A 24,236-nucleotide genomic window follows, 5' to 3' on the forward strand; every position below is an offset into this window, starting at 1 on the left:
GTAGCACACACCAAAAACATGTGCGGGCTCCAGTGTGCACCAATAAATGGTTAATGCTGCCCTTTATTACTATCAGGAGCTCTGGGCTGCACTATGGGAGTTCTGTGCTGCACGCTGGGCAGTTACAGCCCCAGTTTGCACCAGTTAAGGGCATCATTTTGCCCCACAGATGGAGCATGCTTCATCCAGCGGGGGTCTGGTGGTCGGATTACCAACCACCAGCCCCCGCCAGCCGCCGGAAGGGGACGCGCTCGCGTCCCCTTCCAACGGAGCTCCCTGCCGCCAACCCCGTCGCCGGTCCCCACTGGGTGCCCCCACCTCCCTGCACCCCCCCTAACCCTGCCCGTCTTCCTGAAGCGGAGACGGGCAGGGTTATCATCCCCCGCCCGGAAACTGGGAGCGCCAGTTAGATGGAGTGCCATCTCGCCCGCGGGGGCATTCTGGTGAGCCCCGGTGCTGGCTGAGAGGTGCTCCATCTGTATATTAGGAGCTCAGCCCTGCACTGTAGACTTTTCCAAACAACAACAGATTGCACCAAGGGTTAATGCTTCCTTTGTATTAGGAGCTCTGGGCTGCACTGCGAGCCGTTACTTTGTTTAGCAGCACCAATGTGACTTTGGGCCTTATTCTAGTTCACTATTTCTGACAAAATCCTTCTTAGATGGACAAAACCATGTGCACTGCAGGGGGGCAGATGCAACATGTGCAGATAGATTTAGCTTTGGGTTATTTTGTTTCTATGCAGGGAAAATACTGACTGCTTTATTTTTACACTGCAATATAGATCACACTTTAAAGAAAAACCTCACCCAAATCTAACTCTCTCTGCACAAGTAACATCTGCCCCACCTGCAGTGCACATGGTTTTGTCCATCTAAGAAGGATTTTTTCAGAAAGAGTGAACTGGAATAAGGCCCTTTGTGATTTGAGCACATGACATAGAAATATCGTGCAAGATTTGTCCCATTAACCAAATCAGTGGAATTTCATTCATCCCCATTCATTCACTGTTCTCCGCGGGGCTCTGTAGATTGTGCGACAAAACTAAACAAATAAGCCTAAAATGACACACATTATATACATTATTTCCTTTAGCTCCTCTGTGAATTCAACTGTTGTTTTAACGGTTTTGAAAAACTATTTTCATTTTAATAAGTCTCATCCATTATTAACGAGAGCTCGTTTAGAGACAATTTTTCATTCCGCTGTGAAATGAAAAGGTTCTTCCCTATTCAAATTATTATGGATTGTTATCACGTATATATGCGCCTCATAAACATTCATTATTCCCAACTGCCTGACTTCCTAATCAAACATTTACATGTAAAATAATGGTATAGTTTAACATTTGTACATTGAATAATGTGTGCAAATGAAGTATTTGCAGTATGATCTACCGAGACTGAGTGTCATATATTACTACTGTTCCCATATTGCCCACAGCTGAGATTCTTCAGTAAACAAGGCATTCCTCTATAGAAATGAGTGTACTACGTGAGAATAGGTATGGATCATTAGGCCTCCACAATGTTGGTCCACAGTCATTCGGTCAACGCCATTAGGTCGACACGCATTTAGGTCAACATGAGTCTAGGTCAACATGCAGGAAGGTTGACATGAGTCTAGGGTCATAAGGTCGACATGGGTTAGGTCGACAGTTAAAAGGTCTACATGGGGTTTTAAAACAAAAAAAATGTCCTGAATTTCGACACAGTTGACATGGACACTGAAACGTAGCACCGCGTCCCCTCGCCTGGCTTGCTGTGCTTGCCAAGCTTCGGGCACGGGGCCTCGCTGCGCTCAGCACACTATATTATTCTCCCACCACGCCCTAGTGGATGGTAGGGCATGAAATACCGCCTGTCGGCACATGTCGGCTCAAGAAAAATGTGATTAACCCCATGTTGACCTTTTGACTGTCGACCTAACCCATGTCGACTTAATGACCATGTCAACCTAGACTGATGTCGACCTTTCCGCATGTCAACCTAGACTCATGTCAACCTAAATGCATGTCAACCTAATGGGGTCATCCTAATGACTGTTGAGCATCATGCTGGTGACCCAATGACCGTATCCCATGAGAATGGACCCATGCGGTAATATTGCATAATGTAAGTCATTTACAAGCTATGAGTTACGGTGCCCATACACTGGTCCGATTTGGGACGATTTCACCTGTTCCTGATGTTTAGACCATTTTGGTGTCACTTGCCTGTAAATATATGTATTGTTTGGAGATAGATGCACTTGTATATATAAAAAGACTCAGAACACAGTACAGGCCTCCCATACTCCCCACTACAGAGAGATTACTCGCAGGTGGATTTCCGTAATCTGCAATATTACCAACTCTGTTTCCCGAAGACTTATATAAGTAAATTCCACTAAAGAACAGATTAGTCCGCATCCGTTGTGCTTCTGTATTGCGTTCAGAAACCAACCTTCAGCCTCACAGGTTACACGTGCAATATTTGTTTATATGAAAGTAATAATGGGGTTTATGCATGGTTGAAAGATGAGATCAAGGGACGGATCACAAAACATCTGTACTCTTTTTATGAATGGATATTTTCTGTTCTCTTTAATAATGATGGCTAAGTCCAGTGTCAACAATCCAAGGACTAAAATGTCTGGAATGTTGTTAATATGATACATGTTCTGTATCAGGAAAGCCAGCTGTGCTGCGGTAACAGGAGATGTCAGCAGGTGCATTTATCTGTCTGCAAAATTAAACTTGTGTACCTGCAAATCTATCTATCTATCTATCTATCTATCTATCTATCTATCTATCTATCTATCTATCTATGACTATCTATCTATCTTAAAAAAGAAAAAACAACAACAATTGCACTCTGGTAGAAATGCAATAAACTAAAGTGTTTATTAAGTAATAATAACAGTTTAAACCCTTTGTCTAGCCCACAGCATGTTTGGCTGTGATATTTTGTTTTGATGCCATGTGGCATACTGTATACAGGGAGCTCTGTGGAATGTTGTGTACATTGGATTGTGTAGCATAATGTGTATCGAGGGCACTGTCGCATATTGTGTATGGGAGCATTGTGGACTATTGTGTATGGGGGAGGGGCTGTGGCATATTATGTATGGGTGATCTGTAGCATATTGTGGTAGGGGTGCATTGTGACATGTTGTATGCAGAGGGCATTGTAGCATATTATGTACAGGGGCTATGTGGAATATGAAGTATGGGGGATGTGTGGCATATTGTGGATGGGGTGCACTGTGGCATATTGTGTATGAGGGGCACTGTAGCATATTGTGTATAGGGGCACTGTGACTTCTTGTGTGCATGGGCATTGTGGCATATTCTGTACAGTGGAAACTGTGACTTCTTGTGTATGGGTGCACTGTGGCGTCTTGTGTACAGGGGGCACTGTGGCATGTTCTGTATGGGGCACTGTAACATATTCTGTATGGTGCACTGTGGCATATTCTTTATGCGGCACTGTGGCATATTACGTACATGGGGCTCTGTGGAATATTGTGTACAGGGGCACTGCAACCTATTATGGACAAAGAGCACTGTGGCTTATTGTGTACAGGGGGCATGATGGCAAATGACATACACTGTGCTAATGATTTTACTAGGAGTCTTCATTTCTCTGTTCCGAGCAGGTGAATAGAATATATTTATTTTCCTAATGGGGCCTCAATGTTCCCAAATTTGGCGAAGCAGAAACTTAGCTCACGCTAACACCAGGTAATCAAAGCACCAAGAACAGGTAGGAGAGAGTGGCTAACATACAGTATTTTATACTCCCCCATTGCATCATGCAAAGGTGACTGAAATAGCTACATCTACAATCTGTACTTTGCAAGCAATGTATTACATAATGGGTACAAAGCATCTTCTGATTACCATACTGCTCTTCCCACCCCCCAATATCTTCTTCGCACTGCATCCTAGAGTATAGAACTGTCAATCATTTCCTGCACATTTCCGCATTCGCACAGAATTTCAATTAGCGATGAAGTGCAAAGCGGCAAGTAATTATACATTCTAATGTGCGCTAAGTGATACTAATTGAGAGCTGAGCTCTGAAGAAGAATGAGTCTCTGCATTGTGCCAGAATGACAATTACTACAAGTGCAACTCAATACACGTTGCGGAACAATTGGAAATTCGCTGGAGAAATGTTCTGTTCTGCTCTGTGCATTAACTAGTTGAAGCATACAGGAAAAAACAAGCTGTCAAAAACTCACCATCAGGTATCCCCAGGCCCACACTTTAAAAATTAAACACACTTAACCTTAACTTAACTAGTGCTGGCGTTTCAAAATGAATGTCATAATTTAGTTTGACAAATTAACTATATAACTATAAATGGTGGTGGCACCAAAGAACGGTCAATAGAGGAAAGTGGGGGTTAAACATCACCATGCATACACACATCGCTGGTGATCACTCTCCCTGGTCAAACCACCCAGGCAGGTGGTGTGGCCATCCCCCGTGCAGAAGCATGGCCCATGACAATCGATGTCAAGGGAGAGTGCACCCACTATCTACATACACACAGAGCTATTAAAGATGACCGTTCTTTACCGCCACCGAAGAAGAAAAATAGGGAAGGGTGGGTGGGGCTTCCCAGGACAAAGGCAGATCACTCTAGCACGTGATCATTCCTAACCTTTCTAATCCCTCCCCCCTGCTCTGATAGGCCTTATGCCCGACTCCATTACTATAACACATGACTAGCTACTAAAGTGCAGCCTGCAGGAACCCTTCAGTGGTTTATGTCTACCTCACTGCTTAATCAGCATTCGGTGTTTCTGTAGGCTGTAACCTGTTGGGCTCCTACTATTAGCTCTAGATTTGGGTTATTGGGGGTCGTGAACAGTGCTTTACAACAGGTCACTGACCACTGACTTTAACCATTATTAAAGTCCTCATTTGCAGTTCAGTTATACAAGGCTTAATTACGCCATGGCAATATTATAATTGTCTATTTATATATTGTGAGAGTACCGGATTTAGAACATAAAGCCCTCCTTTATTCTCGGACCCCCCTTAAAAACTTGGCTCACACAGAAATATGGAGAATATAATTACACGTTTATTGGAAGGTATTGTAAAGTACAATATATTGTAAGCCGCCAATACTCAAAAACACTTTTAGCAGCATCTAATCATTTATAAGATTGAACACCTGTCCCCCAAAAGTCCCAGGAGAGTACCCACAACTTATCAGTGGCAGTTACCCTAGTTTAATACAGTTTTTATCAGGTTTTGGAAAGACTGACACGCCCCTTCCCCAGCACCTGTTCCTTTTTAATACCACATTGAAACATGACATGGGGAGTATTCATTTCACAGGGCCTGGAAATCATCTCCCAATCAGATGATCTAAAGGGAGATGTAGTCTACTGGGCAATATCTCCTTAAGAAACCGGAAATCGCAAAGAAGAATGTAGTGAAACTGGTGGGATGACATCGAAGTCCCAGCACAACCTCTGCCTAGAAGAGAGAACACCCAGACAACCGGGATCAATTTAGAATATGTTTATTAAACAAACTTTCCCCCTCTACAGTCTATCCCTCAGATATAGTGCCACCGATGGAGATGCACTCACTAGGTCTACATGCATTAGGTTGAAAATAATTAGGTCTGCACCACTAGGTCGACATGACTGAAGGTCGACATGGGTTAGGTCAAAAGGGTCATTAGGTCAACAAGCATTAGGTCAACATGGGGAAGGTTGAAAGTCAAAAGGTCGACATTTTTATTTTGAGCCGACAGGTGGTATTTCATGCCCTACCATCCACTAGGGCATGGTGGGAGAATAAAATAGTGAGCTGGCACCATGCCCGTAGAATGGTGAGGGCAGCGAGCCATGCGAGTGGACATGGTGCTACGTTTCCATGACGACTATGTCGAGATTCGGGACAAAAAAAAGTGAAAACCCAATGTCGACCTTTTGACTGTCAACCTCCCCCTTTCGACCTAATGCTTATGTTGACCTAATGACCCTGTTGATCTAATCCGTGTCAAACTTCAGTCATGTCAACCTACCAGTGTATTTTTGAGATTGTGGGAGAAAAATGGAGCACGCGGAGAACATACAAAATTCACACAAACATGGAACTGCGTGGGAGTTGATTGCATGGCAGCAGTGCTGTAAGAATATAATACTGACCATTGCGCTACTGCATATAAACTTGACAATGCAATAGCGAAAACATAGTGTCAGCTGAGTTCAGCAGGAACAACACTATAAACACTGAGCCAATATATGTAAAGATCTCCCCCTCTCCTTTGATAGTAAAGCACAAGGCCTAACTATTCGTTTCACCTACGCCCGCTGTTCCAAAATACAGATTTTCTGTATTTATTGCATGTGCAGGACCTGCTCTGCACATGCGTGGATGGGTCCTGTGGCATAGGACACATGCCAGCATCAGACGGTCATTGATTGACAGTCTAATGCCATGTCAGGGGCAACAATGGGAAAAACAGAGGCATGCCACCATCATTTAGGGGGTGGGAAGAGGCCAAGGATATCTGTCGTAGGATGGAGATTTCCCAGACTCTGTGACTGGCAGCTGGAGCGGCGCCATAGGTGCCGGAAGCCGCCTGGTGGTGGGATCGAAATCACTGCAGCAGATGGCAGCAGACGGCAGTGGGTCATAACTTACAAGCAGTGGCTGTTCCAGAGGCTGGGCTGCAGCATAGTCCAAAAATCAAATAGGGGGTCACACCAACTGCTACTCCAAACTGAGTCATGGCAGTTGGTGTGGCTCCCCTATTTAATTTTGCACTGCCCCACCCCTGGATCCACCACTGGTTACAAGTATTACTCCTCCTACCCAACAAGGATCCAGGCGAAGCAGCTACTTTTGGCACACTACTGAGGATTGCAATTAGGAAAACTATTCTAAACTGCATAGGCTAAAACAAGTCAATCTGTAGTTGCTGCAATGTTGCTTAACTGCTTTGAAAATAAAATGGTCTTTGAACGTAAATGAAAAGTGTATTCTTGTCACTTTCATTGCATTACATGTTGTACTTGCTTTTTTTACAGTTCTAATTCAACAACTTCTGGCAAAACTGTTTTCTTTTATTTCTAGGATAGTTGGAATGTTTCCAAGATTCGTATCCTGTTATTGTGCACAATTAAATGAAAATATTTTGAATACGGGAAATAGGAATATATTAAAGTGCTTTCAATAATTCCCGATAACGCAGGCTGACTTTATCATTCATTTGTACCCTTTTGTCCATCTATCGCTCATGTTGTTTTATAATACGGTCTGCAAATTTCCAATTTGAAAAATGCTAATTCATCTGTCACAGTTTAGACACAAAATAACTTTGATAATTTTCCAATAGTACATACTGTAATAATAATAATAATTGTTATGGCAGCATATATCTGATTTGTTTTATGCAAACAACAAAATAAACTTTGAATGAAACCTTCTATTTGCTGATTTGCTTCATATGTGTACTGTAGTTCAAATGAATTCAAGCTTAAAAAATCTAAAAATAAATACCCAGAGATAGAACAATGTAAGCTCTATGTTTAAAACTTAAAACCACTAGTAGGGATGGGTTGTATGCAGGGTTGCCCACAGGTCAGCCGGGCCCCAGTAAAATGGAGGGGGCATGGGAACAAGAAGGGGGAGTGGCCACCAGGGATGCGACCATGCCCCTCTGAAGAAAAATTATGTGTGCTGAGCTGGGGAGAGAGGCTGTGAGGGGGGAGCGGGACCTATGCCCCTCGGTCCTGGATAAAAATTTACATGGACATTCTCTGCGCCATTGGCTGTATGACGGGGGGGGGGAAAAGGAAAACAACTTATTAACGCACCACAACAAACAACACTACTAACTCAAACTCTTAACTTGACTATTTACCCAAAAAGTTGATGATGCTGACCACATATTTGGGTGGTGTGACAAGATGGGACCTTGCTGCCCACGCCAAGCAATCTCAGACTGGACTTAGGTCTCAAGTGACCTGGCCAATAGGCAGGGGCGTAGCTAAGGGTTCATGGGCCCTGGTGCGAAAGGTCAGCTTGGGGCCCCCCTACATACAACAAAATTAAAATCTCGGTCTGTTTATATTTTAATACATCAAGTATATTATGTTAATAATAGAACTAACATTTAAACATAGGATAGTAGTTTATTTAAATAAAATATTAAAAGAACAAAGATGATAAAACTGGAGAGGCCCAGGTTAGCAGTTTCCTGGCTTTCAATCTTTTCAAAATGCAATCCTAGTGGGGAAGGACAGTCTGCAGTGACATCGCAGCACTGCATGCAATGATAGTGGCAACAACCAATTACTCCCATTAGAATGTCCAGTGCATGCATTGTTACCACTAACTAGTCTCTTCCAAGTTCCATGTGAGATCCCCATAACACTGTCTGTAACTAATGTGTTATCCTTCACAAAGGTGCAGGCAAGATAAAATGATAGTTTAAGGTGAAGCCTCCAACATTTATATGTATGCAATTGCCCACTCACTCTGTGTTCTGCTCACTGCTCCCCTCTCACTGTGTCCAGACTCCCGCCAGCCGCCGCAGGTGCTCCACAGTCCTTCTGCTCCACGGCGCTTTGTATACTCTGCAGAGTATGCGCCCGCGGAGGAGTGTGGGAGGTCCTCCTAATCCATGGCGCCTCAGCAGACCATACGCCAACAGAGGAGTACGGGAGGGTACGTGCCAGAGCCGCGTGACGTCAGCGCGATGCACGCTGGCCGGGCCCGCAAAGCACCACTGGGAACGGGTGCTACTGTTCACTACCCTCATCCAGGACGGCCGGACAGTGGCTCAGGGGCCCGGTCGCAGGTGCGACCGCTGCGACCCCTGTAGCTACGCCACTGCCAATAGGGGAATCCATCTTACTCCTTAAAAGGGGTGTAAGATGGGGAAGTCCCAAAAAATGTGTTGTATTGTGTCTTTCTGGTAGGATAAATGCCAACAGAATTTAGAGCATGTAGGACATTATCTATGAAGTTTAGTAGGAGTCAAATGTAGTCTATGTAGGAGTTTCATATGCATTTTATTGTGGTTAGTTCACAGGGACTTTAAGAAGGTAAGGTGGTTCAGTTCCCATTATCTAGGTGTAATCGTTCAGGTGGTTGGGAGATTTGTCTAAAGGACCAGAAGGGGAGAGACAACCATACTAGGATGATATTTCTCCACAAGAGGACAGAGTAGTTAGTCTAGTCAAATTTTGGGTCGGGGGAGAGGAAAGATAAATCGGGTGGACGCCGTGGTTTGAACCCAGTGATGAAGTTGCATAAAGAAAAAAACAGGATAAGGGTCCAAGTGTATATTTATCGCAGAGATTGGGAAAGGATAAGCGTGAAGATAGTGAGAAAGCAGATCAACTAGGGTAATAGCGCCTAGATGTCACCAGTAAGGAGTGTGGAGATGGGGTAGCAATATATTTAGAACTTTAAAGGATATATTCTTCGTAGGAAGGCAAAGACAAAATGGGAAGGAAGGCTAGTGTCCCACACTTTCAGGACATCTATAACAGACTGTAAACTATATACCATAAAGAGTAAACAATAGGCAGGTCGGAGGCAAGCTGGAGACAAAGGAGGTCTGGCAAAGGAAACCCAGAAGAAGGATACCCTCCAGGTCTACCCAAGCTTTTGAGCGTGAAGGGCTGACTCATGGTATCGTTGAAGGTCAGTATCAATTTTTTTTGTATTGAAGCTTAACTTCACACATAATATGGAAAGAAAATAACAGTAAACAGTGTCAAAACATATCAGAATGAAAGGACAATTACAATGACATTCACAAATAGAACAGTGTCTTAGCAGGAAATAGTCAGTTAAAAAGGTAAAAAACAAACATAAAATACAAAAAGAAAATCATAAAGCATTCAGATCCAAAAAATACATTCAAATGTAATAGTAAAAGATTAAGGGAAAAAAAGCATTTAATCTCTCGTAGCCTTACGAGCTGCCGCACCAATAGCTATTAATAGTGTCTACCACCAGGGGCAATGCAGGGATGCGCGTGAATAATGCCAAAGATAGCCCATTCAGGTAACATGTTAACTAAGGAGACCTCTGCATAAGCTTTAACTTGCAGGCAGAAATGACGAACCAATGGGCATTGCCAAAGACAATGGTATAAATCAGCCAATTATGAGTAGTTGACTTGACCAATTGCAATGTTCCCATGAGGCGAGAAGTAAGTTCTAAGTAAAACATTTAACGACCTCTCAGAGGACACGGTAGTAGATAGCAATTTGCAGGCACGAACAATGTTTTTTTAGCAGTTGAAATACAGATATATGAGGGAAGGTAAGTAGCCAGTGGGATAGTCCTTACAAGGACACGGTATAACCTAGTTTACCCCGAATAAGGTTACAATTGCTGTCATTTTTCAAACAGATAGTTAGGAGCTCAGTGGCGTAGCTACGTTTTGGGCGCCCCCCCGCCGTTAGGGGGGGGGGGGGGGCGCCGCCACCCCGCCAAGCACCCCTACCCCGCCGCCCATGCAAACCCCCCCTCAATCCCCACAGCCTTACCTATCGCGCTGGTCCCGGCGGCTCCGTTCTTCTGCTGAGGACCACCAGAAAATGGCCACCCCCATACAGCAGACAGTTTCAGAGAACTGTGTGCTATATGGGGGCGGCCATTTTGTGGTGGTCCTCAGCAGAAGAACGGAGCCGCCGGGACCAGCGCGATAGGTAAGTCTGCGGGGGATTGAGGGGGGGTTTAACTATAGCACCGCAGCCCCCGGCGCCCCCACATGCACAGCGCCCCCCCGCGGTGGTGGGGGCTGCGGTGCTATAGTTACTCCGCTGTAGGAGCTGAAAACATGACAGTTGGGGGCTGACTAGCTGGAGCACAATTTTTTAAAAGTTTTATCCTTCATAGTTTTATCACTGATTGATAAATGAGCCCCATTGCCTTCAATCTAAACCTTTTTTTTTTTTGTGGGGTACTGGCTTTGTTTTACATAGTTCGGCTATACCAGAAGGACCGCTGCTATTTTTCTTATTTTTTTGGCTCCAGTATATGATTTCCAGGTGTGTTTTGGCTTTAAACGTTTTCTGAGACTAAAAGGTAACACAGTAAAGTAATAATCCGCCATTTGTATCCTACTGAATGTTAATTGAAGCATGGCGACACAAATTGTCATTTTGGTGGGGCGTTTAGTATTCATTTGAGTTTTATTATATTTATATTACTTTGCTAAGACACTCAAATGGACTTAGGTAAATGAGTTTATTTGTGTATTATTTAATTTTTTTTAATATTCTGTAGGATACAAGTAGGATTTAATTACTAGCATGTTCAGTTTTAATTACAGCAAACAATAATTTGAACATTTGAATAAAAACTAATTTGACGTTCTTCCAAGACTACTTAAATATTATATTTAAACGGAAGTTACCGTTCCCATTCCAAACATCTTGTTGAAAGAACTGAGCTTGATACATGTAACAATTAGTATTATTATGTGTAGATACAGATATCAAAAGGTCAACATGCACTAGTTCAGCATTGACAAAATGTCAACACAGGCAAAAGGTTGACATAGCACAAAAATGTCGACATGAGTTTTTCACAATTTTCTTTGACATGCTTTACTATCCACATAGGCTACAATTGGGAACACTAATTGGGGACAGGTGTTGATATTGACACAAAAAACCCTCATGTTGACCTTTTCATGTGTTGACATTTCTCCTTTTGGTGGTGTCAACCTTTTTTCAATATTGACCTATAGTGTGTCGACAATGTCAATGTCGACCTAGTGCATGTCAAATTATTAACTGTCGACCTAGACACTGTGGGGCAGATTTATTAAGCTTGGAGATGAGATAAACTGAAGATAAAGCGGAGAAAAGGTAAAAGGAGATAAAGCACCAGCCAATCAACTCCCAACTGTCTTTTTCAAACACAGCTGATTGGCTGGTGCTTTATCTTCTTTTACCTTTTCTCCGCTTTATCTCCAGTTTATCTCTTCTCCAAGCTTAATAAATCTGCCCCTGTAGAACATACCATCCACAACCGGTGCAGCAATGACGTATAAGGACACACCTGGAATTATCCGCTTCAAAAATCCGCTTCACTATAGAAAATTGTTTAATAAATGATATGCAAAATAAATAAGTTAACAAAAAGGATTAATCTCAATACTGTAATGGAGCATATATCATTAGTATACAGTTGTGCTCATAAGTTTACATACCCTAGCAGAATTTGGGATTTTCTGGCCATTTATCAGAGATGATGAATGATAACTCACAAACTTTGCTTTCACTCATGGTCGGCGATTGGGTGAAGCCATTTATTGTCAAACAACTGTGTTTACTCTTTTTAAATCATAATGACAAGAGAAACTACCCAAATGACCCTGATCAAAAGTTTACATACCCCAGTTCTTAATACAGTGTATTGCCCCTTTTCTAAAAGAGCACATATCAGTGATATTAAACATAAAACGACATCTCATTAATATAAAATATAAAGATTCACATAAATTTCGAATAAATTATAATTGGTCACATATCAATACAAAAATAAAATGGCACATATAAGTAATATAAAATATAAAGTGGCACATATTAATATTATAAAGTGGTACATATAATTATAAAATAGTACACGTAAATATTAGAAAATCTAAAGGGTCGCATGTAATTAATATAAAATCTTAAAGAGCATACATTGTGTTATTAGTAGAAAATTTAAAGAGCGCACTCAACATCTTCCCCCATCCAGAGTCTCCACCGCCCCTGATCATTGTTGACAACGCTATTATCTCTCCTGTTTCCCAACTCTGCTGCATGGTTGCCACTCTTCACTCCTCCGCCTCCTTCATCCCCCACATAAAAATTCCTTGCTCGGTCCTGACCGTTCCAGCTCTGCAACATCGCTACAGTCAGGCCGTTCCTCTCCCATGATTCACTCACTAATAATTTCTCGGCTTGATTACTGCAACCTTCTCCTTGGTGGCAGCCCGTTTCCATCTGGATCCTCTCCAATCTGTTCCCAATACAGCTGCTAGACTCATGCTCCTCTTTTGCTGTTCCATGTCCATTACTTTCCCCTGAGAAAACCTATACTGCCTCCTCATCCTCAGATAGAAAGTCCTCTCTAACTCCACAACTCCCTACATGTCCGAACCTCATCTCCTTGCATATACGTTCCTCACCCCCTCTGCCTGGCCAATGACCATTGCCTTCCCTCTACTCTGCTTACTTTATTACATGCTCAAATCCAAGTCTTTGCCCATCATGTGACTCTACATGTGCTTCCTTGCTCTATCAGACTCTTCCTGGCCTACAGAGCTTCATACGGGCTCTAAGAATGCACTTGTTTATCTATGCATACACCTTCACCACATGAGCATGTCCCCACTTAGTCCATGCCACACTCCTGTCTCGGCCACCTCTACCTCTCTTACCGCATGCCTGCAGGTCCGGTCCCAATTTACCAGCTCCTGTCTCTTGTCAGTTATTCATAAGTGTCACTAATTACAGCATACAAATCTAATGACTTTTCCAAGAGACTTTCTCATCAGGTGTGACTCAGATATGAACTGTAGACAATTATGAATAACAAGAGAAGATACTGTAGACCAGGAACGTTGATATCAATAACTTATACTTTCATAAAGGTATTGTAACAACAGACTCCTGCATAGGTGGACACCTCCAGAAGTCCAGGAGCTATCACCGATGCATGAATCTCCTCATCATCTCCATCTCCTATTATGCAAATATGAGATTATTTGCTAACAAAATGTCAAAGTGCAGTGCAGACAATAGCTGTCCTTTCATAATACTCCTATGTACTACATTGTTGATGACCTTCTGTAAACACTGATTATTATGCTATGTGTTACTGTACATTTGGGCAACACGGACAGCGTAATGGTTAGCATTATGGCTTCACAGCGCTGAGGTCAAGGGTTAGATATCCACCATGGCCCTAACTGTGCGGAGTTTGTATATTCTCCACGTACTTGCGTGGGTTTCCTCCGGGTACTCTGGTTTCCTCCCACAATCCAAAAATATACTGGTAGGTTATTTGGCTCATAACAAAATTAACCCTAGAATGTCTGTGTGTGTGTTTGTGTGTGTGTGTGCATGTGGTAGGGAATATAGATTGTAAGCTCCACAGGGGCAGGGACTGATGTGAGTTTTCAAATATTCTCTGTACAGCGCTGCGGAATATGTGTGCGCTATATAAATAACTACATTTCCACATTCCTCTTATATAATATTACAGTACCTGTTGTCCCTGGTGTAGCAATTTGTCTCTTTCCTCCTCTTTCTCTTCAGCCCACTAATCTTCCCCTATGTTTTTCCTTGTCTCTCTCCCTCTTGCAGTAGACTACTTCCCTTTTCCCATTCTGTCTTTCCCATCCCTTTTTCCCCTTCTTACACCATTTCTCTCTTCCCACGCTCTTTCTTCCCCATCTCCCTCCCCCGCTTACACCGGTTTTCTTTTCCTCGTCTCTCTCTCCCCATTTTACACCATTTATCTCTTCCCATGCTTTGTCTTTCCTATCTATCTTTCCCCTCTTATACTACTTCTCTCTTCCCACATTCTCTCTTCCCCATCTCTCTCTTTCTCTCTCTCTCCCTCTTACACAATCTCTCTTTTCATGCACTCTATCTTCCCCATCTACCTCCCCCACTTACACTACTTCTCTCTTACCACACTCTTCCTCTCCATCTTCCTCCCCCTTTTACACCATTTTGTTCTTTCCATGCTCTGTCTTTCCCAACTCTCTTTCCCTCTTATAACAGTTATCTCTTCCCATGCTCTGTCTTCCCCATTTCCCTACCCCTTTTACATCATTTATCTCTTCCCACACTATATCTTCCCCATCTCTTCCCCTCTTACACTACTTCTCTCTTACCATGCTCTGTCTTCTCTATCTCCCTCTTACACCATTTCTCTCTTCCCAAGCTCTGTCTTTACTATCTACCCCCCTCTTACCCCATTTCTCTTGTTCCATGCTCTGCCTTCCCAAATTCTCTCCCTCTTACTCTGTCTTCTCCATCTCCCTCCCCATCTATCGCCATTTCTCTCTTCCCATGCTCCATCTTCCTCCCCCTCCTCCCCTCCATGTAGTCACCACTGCTACTTGCAGTGAGTTGGATACTTAATTATCAGAGCCAACCGGCCCCCCAATAATGTATAGGCCCCTTTTGTAAAAATAAACAGCAAAACGTGTTGCAGGAAAGATCCGTCAACTCTTGTTTTTTCCTCTTGAAGATCTAAAGAATGAAATGTCCATCTTGTCCTATCCACAATAAGATTTACAGATTACACACTTGTCAACCTTCACATTTTTTTTACTAAGGAAATTAAACTTTGAAATATAGGGAACACTTTTTGTCTTATAGAATCCGAACATTTCTATCAAGGACATGTTCATCTTACTCTGAATACTGGACATAGCATAGGCCTGTGTCACACTTTAATCCAGACAAACACATTTCCTGGACACAGTAATCTAACGTGCAGTCAGAGCTGGTTATTTTCATTATCAAATGGATGAGAAAAGTGAAACATTCCTCAAACTACTTTGGGAAATGATTTGATACACTGCATGATTGGAAAATCAATATGTGGATTCATTAGTGTTTGTGAAATAGAATTTCTGCAGCGGAAATTCCTGATCAGTAGACTGTACGCTGTCTAAATACCAATGCTCCATGCGTGCTTTATATCGCAATTGTGGAACATATGCATTATATCTGGACCCCCTTTGTTGGTTGGTTACACCGTGACCAGTCCTCCAGCTCCCAAACCTACCATATCCTGACTTTTAAAAACATTGAGAACAAGTGCAGTTATGTAACGGTGTGTGGGTTAAGGGTGGGTTTTATCAGAAAGGAGTGCTCTTTCCACTGTGCAACTGTACCTGCTGGGTCCTAGGACCCAGCGAGATCTGTCCTCCAATCTGATTGCACCATGTGACTGCAACCATCTCTAGTACAATGAGTACTGTGTAAGAGACCGTATAGTTTACCTGCATAAAGCCACACGACTATATGCAAGTAGCATATACTCACCAGGCTGGTGAGCTGTATAGAATCTCACCACATGGAAGCTCCATCATCAGTGTGCATACAACAGTGAGTACAGCTGTGCCTGTTATACTTTACTAAAGCAACGCCATTGGTAAAGTAACTGGGCTGTTCATAGTTACTGTTATCCACAGATGTATGCCTATTTAATTGTACAAATAACATTCCCTGCACACACAACATTCCCAACAGATTCTTGGTTAAGAGGAGGTTAGCCAGAAAGCCGGTAACTATGTGTTTTGGTGACTTGATTGGTTACACATTGGTCTGTCACAGTCACATGCAACAAATAAAAGTCTGACATGCATCAAATAAAATTAATGGGGGGGGGGGGGGGGCAGAGTGTTGACAATGGCTGGCAACAGTAAGAGCAGACGTACCACTTGTCAGGGCAGTAAATTATCTGGGGGCATACATTGGGGCTTCCACATGTGCAGTGGGACTGAAAGCTTGGATTCAGACTTCCGATTCACGATTCTACAAAAAAAATAATACAAAAATAAAATCAGTTAAAAAAGTTGAGAAAATGTATAAAATATATTTGTAAAAATAACCTATAAAAAATGTTTTTCATGAATATTATTATTTAACCCATGGGCTTCTGTTGTGTGTTTTAAACCAATATTTTTATAGGTTTATTTTACTATTAAATAAAGTATGTGTTGGTCTATCGATCATTTGGAATTCATTGCAACTCTTCTACATAATTACTGAGAAATACTTGGGTCAATACAAGGCGCTGTCTTATTTAATAAGACAGCGCCTTGTATTGACCCAAGTATTTCTCAGTGTTTATGTTTATTGTGGGAGCGGTAATCCCATTGGCTACAATCATGTGCTGCAGTCTTGGGGTGTGGCAATAATTTACTAACCCACTTTTTGTATTCTTGTACATCATTTCTAGAGATGTGCGGTTCTGTTCTCCAGATAGCTGAATCCACCTGCATTTTGTGGATCCAAACCAAAACCCAGTCCGGATACCTATGGGAGATTTATTTTGAACCGAGTCCTTGTTCAATTCTTCCCATGGTTCGGAATTTTGATTTAAATCTAAAAATTTTTTAAAAATTTTGTGTGATTTTCTTTTTATCAATGATTATCAATTTTTCACCAATTTCAAACCGGAACCTAAATATGAACCATAACATGATTAAAAATTAGAGGCAAAACATGAATGTCCGTGCGTATCTAGTATAATTACTTCAATGCGGGTACTCAAGTCCTGTATACAGTCCTGCAAACAGTGGTGAAACTACAGTTACACCGCACCGATCCACATGTGAACTCGCAGCAGCCACAGAAGGATGTTAAGACGTGGGCACTGGGGGGCAAATACCCCGGGCCACCTACAGTACTGACTCGTCATGCTCACTGCACTGCAGTGAAGGAACGGGGCTGACAGGCAGGGAATAAGCTGGACTGATGATGTTGTTGTTGTTGTTGTATAAGAGTGGAGCCATAATTCTACTGTACTCGGTGTGACTCATTGACCCTCCACCAAAAGATATGAGAAGGATGAAAAGATTGTGCAGCACATTAGCTCACAGAAACCTCTTAATGCTCTGGTAATGGAATAGGTCACAAGTCCACAACCAGTGTCATTTGCTCTTACAGTAACTAATTGAAAAGTATTGAAAGAGAAGAGTTTCATGAACTGTAGAGCTGATCAGCCTGCAAGCCTGTCTTTGTTGTGTGTAACTCATTCAGCATTGTACAGTTATACAGAACCAATTGGGATTATTTAGCCCAAATTCGGATGGACCTTGTGGGCCAGATGCACTAAGCTTCAAAAGTGATGAAATGGAGAGTGATAAACAACCATCCAATAAGCCTCTGCCTGACATTTTTCAAACACAGTCTGTGACATGCAGGCAGGAGCTGATTGGCTGGCTGTTTATCACTCTCCATTTTATCACTTTTGAAGCTTAGTGCATATGGTTCATTTTGAGAAGCAATGTACCTGTGAACAGTGCTGTGTGGCATACCTCCCAACATTGAAATGCTTTAGGTTAAGCCGTGCGCACGCCATAAAATGGTCATGGAGTCTACCAAAGGGGCGTGGCTCAGTTTTTAGTCCCTATGGAGGCATTGCCAGCGCTGTGCATTTGCTCCATTCATCACTATATATATATATATATATATATATATATATATATATATATATATATATGGTACTTGTGTACTATCACGGCTCCCATCTCATCCCATCTCATTGCATACCATAAGGCTTAAGATGGTATGCAATGAGATGAGATGTGCTGCGATGGGACCCGATCTTATACAATTTAAAATTGTATACCATTGTATATGGCATACGATGAGATGAGATTTTAAATTGTATAAGCATGGGTGCTTTCAAGGTCAATTGGCCCCCCTATAAGATTTTTAATTGTATAAGTACCCTAATGGGTGCTTACAATGTTAAATGCACCCCCACGCCACCCCCACTATCAACGCCAACCCGAAGCGTGGCGAGCCCGCGAGGGGCGGCAGTACGCGTCCTCCGATCTTTTCATACCCCCACTATCCATGTCGGCGTGGAGTTGATTTTATATAGTGAGGCGAGCGCGGCGAGCCATCGAGCCCGAAGCGTGGCGAGCGGACACGTAATACATGTAAAGTATTACACGTCCCCTCGCGGGCCTCGCTGCGCTCGCCACGCTTCGGGTTGGCGTTGATAGTGGGGGTGGCGTGGGGGTGCATTTAACATTGTAAGCACCCATTAGGGTACTTATACAATTAAAAATCTTATAGGGGGGCCAATTGACCTTGAAAGCACCCATTAGTGTGCTTATACAATTTAAAATCTCATCTCATCTAATCGTATGCCATTGTATGCCATATACAATGGTATACAATTTGAAATTGCATAAGATCCCATAAGATGGAAATCGTGGAAGCCGTGATAATACACAAGTACCACATATATATATATATATATATATATATCTCCTATATATTTGGTAGGGTTACCACCTAGTCCCTTTAATTCCGGACACATATTAATTACACAGGTTCTGTGGCTGGCTGACTTCAAGACTCCACTTCACCTGATTTTAAACTGCCACAGAACCTGTGTAATTAACATGTGTCCGGAATTAAAGGGACTAGGTGGTAACCCTAATATTTGGCTACATCTGTCACTCAAAGTGTGTGTCTGTGTCTATAATGCTCTGTTCCTGGACTTTCCTCTTAATGTGTGATTGCCTTCATCTGTGCTGAACACCTTTCTGAGAAATTAACCTGTTTAAAACAGGTGATGGCAATCATACATTAAGGGGAAGTCTAGAAACAGAGCATTGTGTCCCTCCTGGAGAGGGTCATGTTGGGAGGTATGTGACAGAGAACCAGCCCAGTGAGCCCACAGACAGTGCCAGACACCCACTGCCTTCCCATGTTGCCCAGCACTGCTACTCCACAGCCACCAGGTGAGCGCCCCCCTCCCGCGATTTGCGGCAAAACCTCCCCCCCGCGCGCGCCCCCCCCTCCCGCGATTCGCGGCAAAAACACCCGCTCCCCCGCGACCCCCCCTACCGCGATTCGCAGCAAAAACACCCCCGCGACCCCCCCTCCCGCGATTCGCTGCAAAAAGAACCCCCCACGACCCCTCCCGCAATTCGCGGCATAACCACCACCCCGTGACCCCCCCCTCCCGCGAATCGCGGCAAACCCTCCCCCGTGACCCCCCCCGATTCGCGGAAAAAACACCCCCCCCGCGACCTCCCTCCCGCGATTCGCGGCAAAAAGAACCCCCCCGCGACCCCCCCTTGCACGATTGGCGGCACCCCCCCTCCCGCGATTTGCGGCACCCCCCCCGCAATTCGCAGCAGCCCCAGGATTAAATGGCACATGCAAAACACTGACATGGCTATGGTCGACAATGAAAAAGGTTGACATGAGTTTTTGAAGATTTATTTTTAATTTTTTTAATTTTTTCATATTCATTGTCATGTGTCGACATGGACACCAATGAAGTGGCACACTTATGTCAACATTTACATGTGTTGACCTTTCTGTGTTGATTTTTTTCTTGTGGCGATTCGCGTCACACCCCCCGCAACCCCCCTCCGGCGATTCGCGGCACCCCCCCGCGACCCCCCCCTCCCGCAATTCGCGGCAACCCCCCACCGGAACCCCCATGAACCCCGCTCTCCCGCGATTCGCGGCACCCACCCCCCGCAACCCCCCCCTCCCGCAAATCACGGCACCCCCCGCGATTCGCGGCAGCCCCAGGATTAAATGGCACATGCAAAACACTGGCACGGCTATGGTCGACAATGAAAAAGGTTGACATGAGTTTTTGAAGATTTATTTCATTTTTTGAATGTTTTCATATTCATTGTCATGTGTCAACATGGACACCAATGAAGTGGCACACTTATGTCAACATTTACATGTGTTGACCTTTCTGTGTTGATTTTTTCTTGTGGAGATTCGCGTCACACCCCCCCACAACCCCCCCCTCCCGCGATTCGCGGCACCCCCCGTGACCCCCCACCTCCCGCAATTCGCGGCAACCCCCCACCGGAACCCCTGTGAACCCCGCCCTCCCGCGATTCGCGGCACCCAACCCCGCGACCCCCCCCTCCCGCAATTCGCTGCACCCCCCGTGATTCGCGGCAGCTCCAGAATTAAATTGCACATGGAAAACACTGACATGGCTATGGTCGACAATGAAAAAGGTTGACATGAGTTTTTGAAGTTTTTTTTTTCATTTTTTGAATATTTTCATATTCATTCTCATGTGTCGACATGGACACCAATGAAGTGCCACACTTATGTCAACATTTACATGTGTTGACCTTTCTGTGTTGATTTTTTCTTGTGGCGATTTGCGTCACCCCCCCCCCAACACCCCCACTCCCGCGATTCACGGCACACACACACACACCTCCCCCGCGATTCTCGGCACCCCACCCCGTGACCCCCCCTCCCGTGATTCATGGCACACCCCCGCGACCCCCCCTCCCATCATTCGCAGCAACCCCCGCCCCGTAACCCCCCCTCCCGCGATTCGCGGCACCCACCCCCGCGACCCCCCCTCCCGCAATTCGCGGCACCCCCCCACGATTCGCGGCAGCTCCAGAATTAAATTGCACATGGAAAACACTGACATGGCTATGGTCGACAATGAAAAAGGTTGACATGAGTTTTTGAAGTTTTTTTTTTCATTTTTTGAATGTTTTCATATTCATTCTCATGTGTCGACATGGACACCAATGAAGTGCCACACTTATGTCAACATTTACATGTGTTGACCTTTCTGTGTTGATTTTTTCTTGTGGCGATTCGCGTCACACCCCCCCACCCCCCCCGCAACCCCCACTCCCGCGATTCACGGCACACACACACCCCCCCGCGATTCTCGGCACCCCACCCCGTGACCCCCCCTCCCGTGATTCACGGCACACCCCCCGCGACCCCCCCTACCATGATTCGCCGCAACCCCCGCCCCCGTAACCCCCCTCCCGCGATTTGCGGCATCCCACCCCGCGACCCCCCTCCCGCGATTCTCTGCAATCCCTCCCCTCCCGCAATTCGCAGCATCCACCCCCCCACAACCCCCCCTCCTGCAATTCGCGGCACCCCCCGCGACCCCCCCTCCTGCAATTCGCGGCACCCTCCGCGACCCCCCCTCCCGCGATTCGCGGACACCTAAGTTGCAATACAGGGCATCTTTCATACAATTCTAACCATATTTCTCATATACAAACGTTCACAAATTAAGGGGGCGCAGCCCCTTACGACGGTGTGAAGAGCGCCCGTAGGGCGCGATGAATCACCTAGTATATATATATATATACACAGAGTATATAGGGGGAGATTCTCTAAAATGCTCCGCCCCCCCTTCGCCGCCCATCGCAATTATAATTATCGCATATGTTCTAACATATGCGATAATTATAGCAAAGGACAGCTCTTGCGTTAAGAGCTGTCCTTTGCGGTGAGAGTCGCAGGTCCCGGCGGCTCCCCCCTCCCTCCCACACCTGGCGCTGCTGCTGCTGCGCCGGGCTCGCCTCCTTCCTGCACCTGGAAGAGCATCAGTGCAGGGAGGAGGTCACAGGTCCGGGCAGCACAGCTCTGTGCTGCCCGGACACAGGTGAGGGGGCGATGGGGTTCCGTGCGGGGCGGCGGGGGGTCATTGCGGGGCGGCGGTGGGATGCGGTAGAAGCCCATTGGCTTCTATGGGGCATCGCCAGATTTTTCTGGCGATGCCCCCCGCCGCGGTAAACCGGCGGGGGATGCTTACAGCATCCCAAAATGCAGTAAAAACCCCGATAACGGGGTTTTTACCACAGTTTTAGCTTAGAGAATCTCCCCCATAATAAGAAATACTCCTATACTCCTACTAAGGGGGGATGCTCTCATATCCGCTCCCCAGCTCCACCGCATATCACCGCCCATCGCCTGCATAATTATCGCATATGCAGTAACATATGCGATAATTATGGCACAGGACAGCTCTTACATTAAGAGCTGTCCTTTGCGAAAGAGTCAGCGGCTCTCATGGGGACCCGGCGGCTCTCCTCTCCCTCCCTTAGCCGGCGCTGCTGCGCCGGGCTCTCCTCCTCCCTGCACCCGGAAGAGGATCAGTGCAGGGAGGAGGTCACAGCTCTGTGCTGCCTGGACACAGGTGAGAGGGGGGGGGGCGATGCGGGGTGGCGGGGGTCCGTGCGGGGCGGCGGTGGGGCGGCGCGAGGCAGCGGAGGGTTGCGGTAGAAGCCCATTGGCTTCTATGGGGCATCACCAGATTTTTCTGGCGATGCCCCCCCGCCGTGTTACCGGCTTACAGAATCCCAAAATGCGGTAAAAACCCCGATAATGGGGTTTTTACCGCATTTTTAGCTTAGAGAATCTCCTCCTAAGTGCTAGATAATTAATTAAAAATGCAGCTCCTGTTAGTGTGGGGATAGAATAGATAGGTGAATATTATACTGTATTAGAGTGTGCAATATAAATTTTGGAGGATGAGCTGGAAGGACCACTTTCCTGGGGTTACTTTTAAAACCCTCAAATATTGTTCTTTGAAGCACCAGTATTCCTAATATTATGCGTATTTGATTCCTGATGTATGGAAAAAAATACTTTTTTGATACATCAACTGCTATAAGAAAATATTGGACATACTTACCTTTTTAAATAAGAGCAGTGTATGACGTATTTGAGATTGCCCCCGAGGAATTCCTGTTGGAAGAAACGTGTTGGGAATTCATCATTTTGAACATACCGTATATACTCGAGTATAAGTCGACCCGAATATAAGCCGAGGCACCTAATTTTACAACAAAAAACTAGGAAAACTTATTGACTCACGTGGGACCCTCACTCGACTATAAGCCGAGGGGGGCCTTTTCAGCATAAAAAATGTTCTGAAAAAGTAGGCTTATACTCGAGTATATAGGGTACATCTTTAATTAAGAATTTTGGTACTTGTGTATTATCTGGGCGCCCGATTTTTTCATCTTATGTCATTGTACAACCAAAAATCGGTCGCATCGCATGTGATCAGATCGCATGCGATGCGATGCAACTCGATTTGACCCAATTTTCAATTGTACAGGCACCCAGATGCCTGATTCCTATGTTAAATGGCCCCCCAGACCCCAATTTTTAATTGTATACCCCCCATGATGGTTAATTATTAGATAAAATGCCCCCCCCATCATTGTTAACGCCACCCCACGATCAACGCCAACCCGAAGCGTGGCGAGCGCAGGGGCGTAACTGGGACCGATTTTTACATTGTACAAGGAACATCCAAAAAACCCGAAAATCGGGTCACATCGCGTCTCATAGCATGCCTTAAGTACTGGCATCCGATGAAAAAATCAGGCGCCCAAATATTACACAAGTACCAGAATTTTCACTTATTTTGTGAAATCCATTTTGAGCTGTGAATCATGTTTTATACTGTGAAATGTGTAAAACTACGTTGGTTTTATGAATATTTAAAATATATTGATATTTTTAATTATGGGTTCACCATTGTCAAATATTAATATAGGTGGTACAATTTATATTGCTCTGATATTCTATTCAGCCATATATAGACCTATAAACTGTCCATCTTAGTGCCTTATCCTAAACCACCCACTTTAGTGCCAACCTCCCTGCCCCATACCCTAATTATAACCCCCCCCCCCCCCAGCCTAATGCTACAATACTATGGCATACTTACA

The sequence above is a fragment of the Crinia signifera genome, chromosome 5 (genome assembly GCF_055691185.1).
Source record: "Crinia signifera chromosome 5, ASM5569118v1, whole genome shotgun sequence".
Taxonomy (NCBI): Eukaryota; Metazoa; Chordata; class Amphibia; order Anura; family Myobatrachidae; genus Crinia; species Crinia signifera.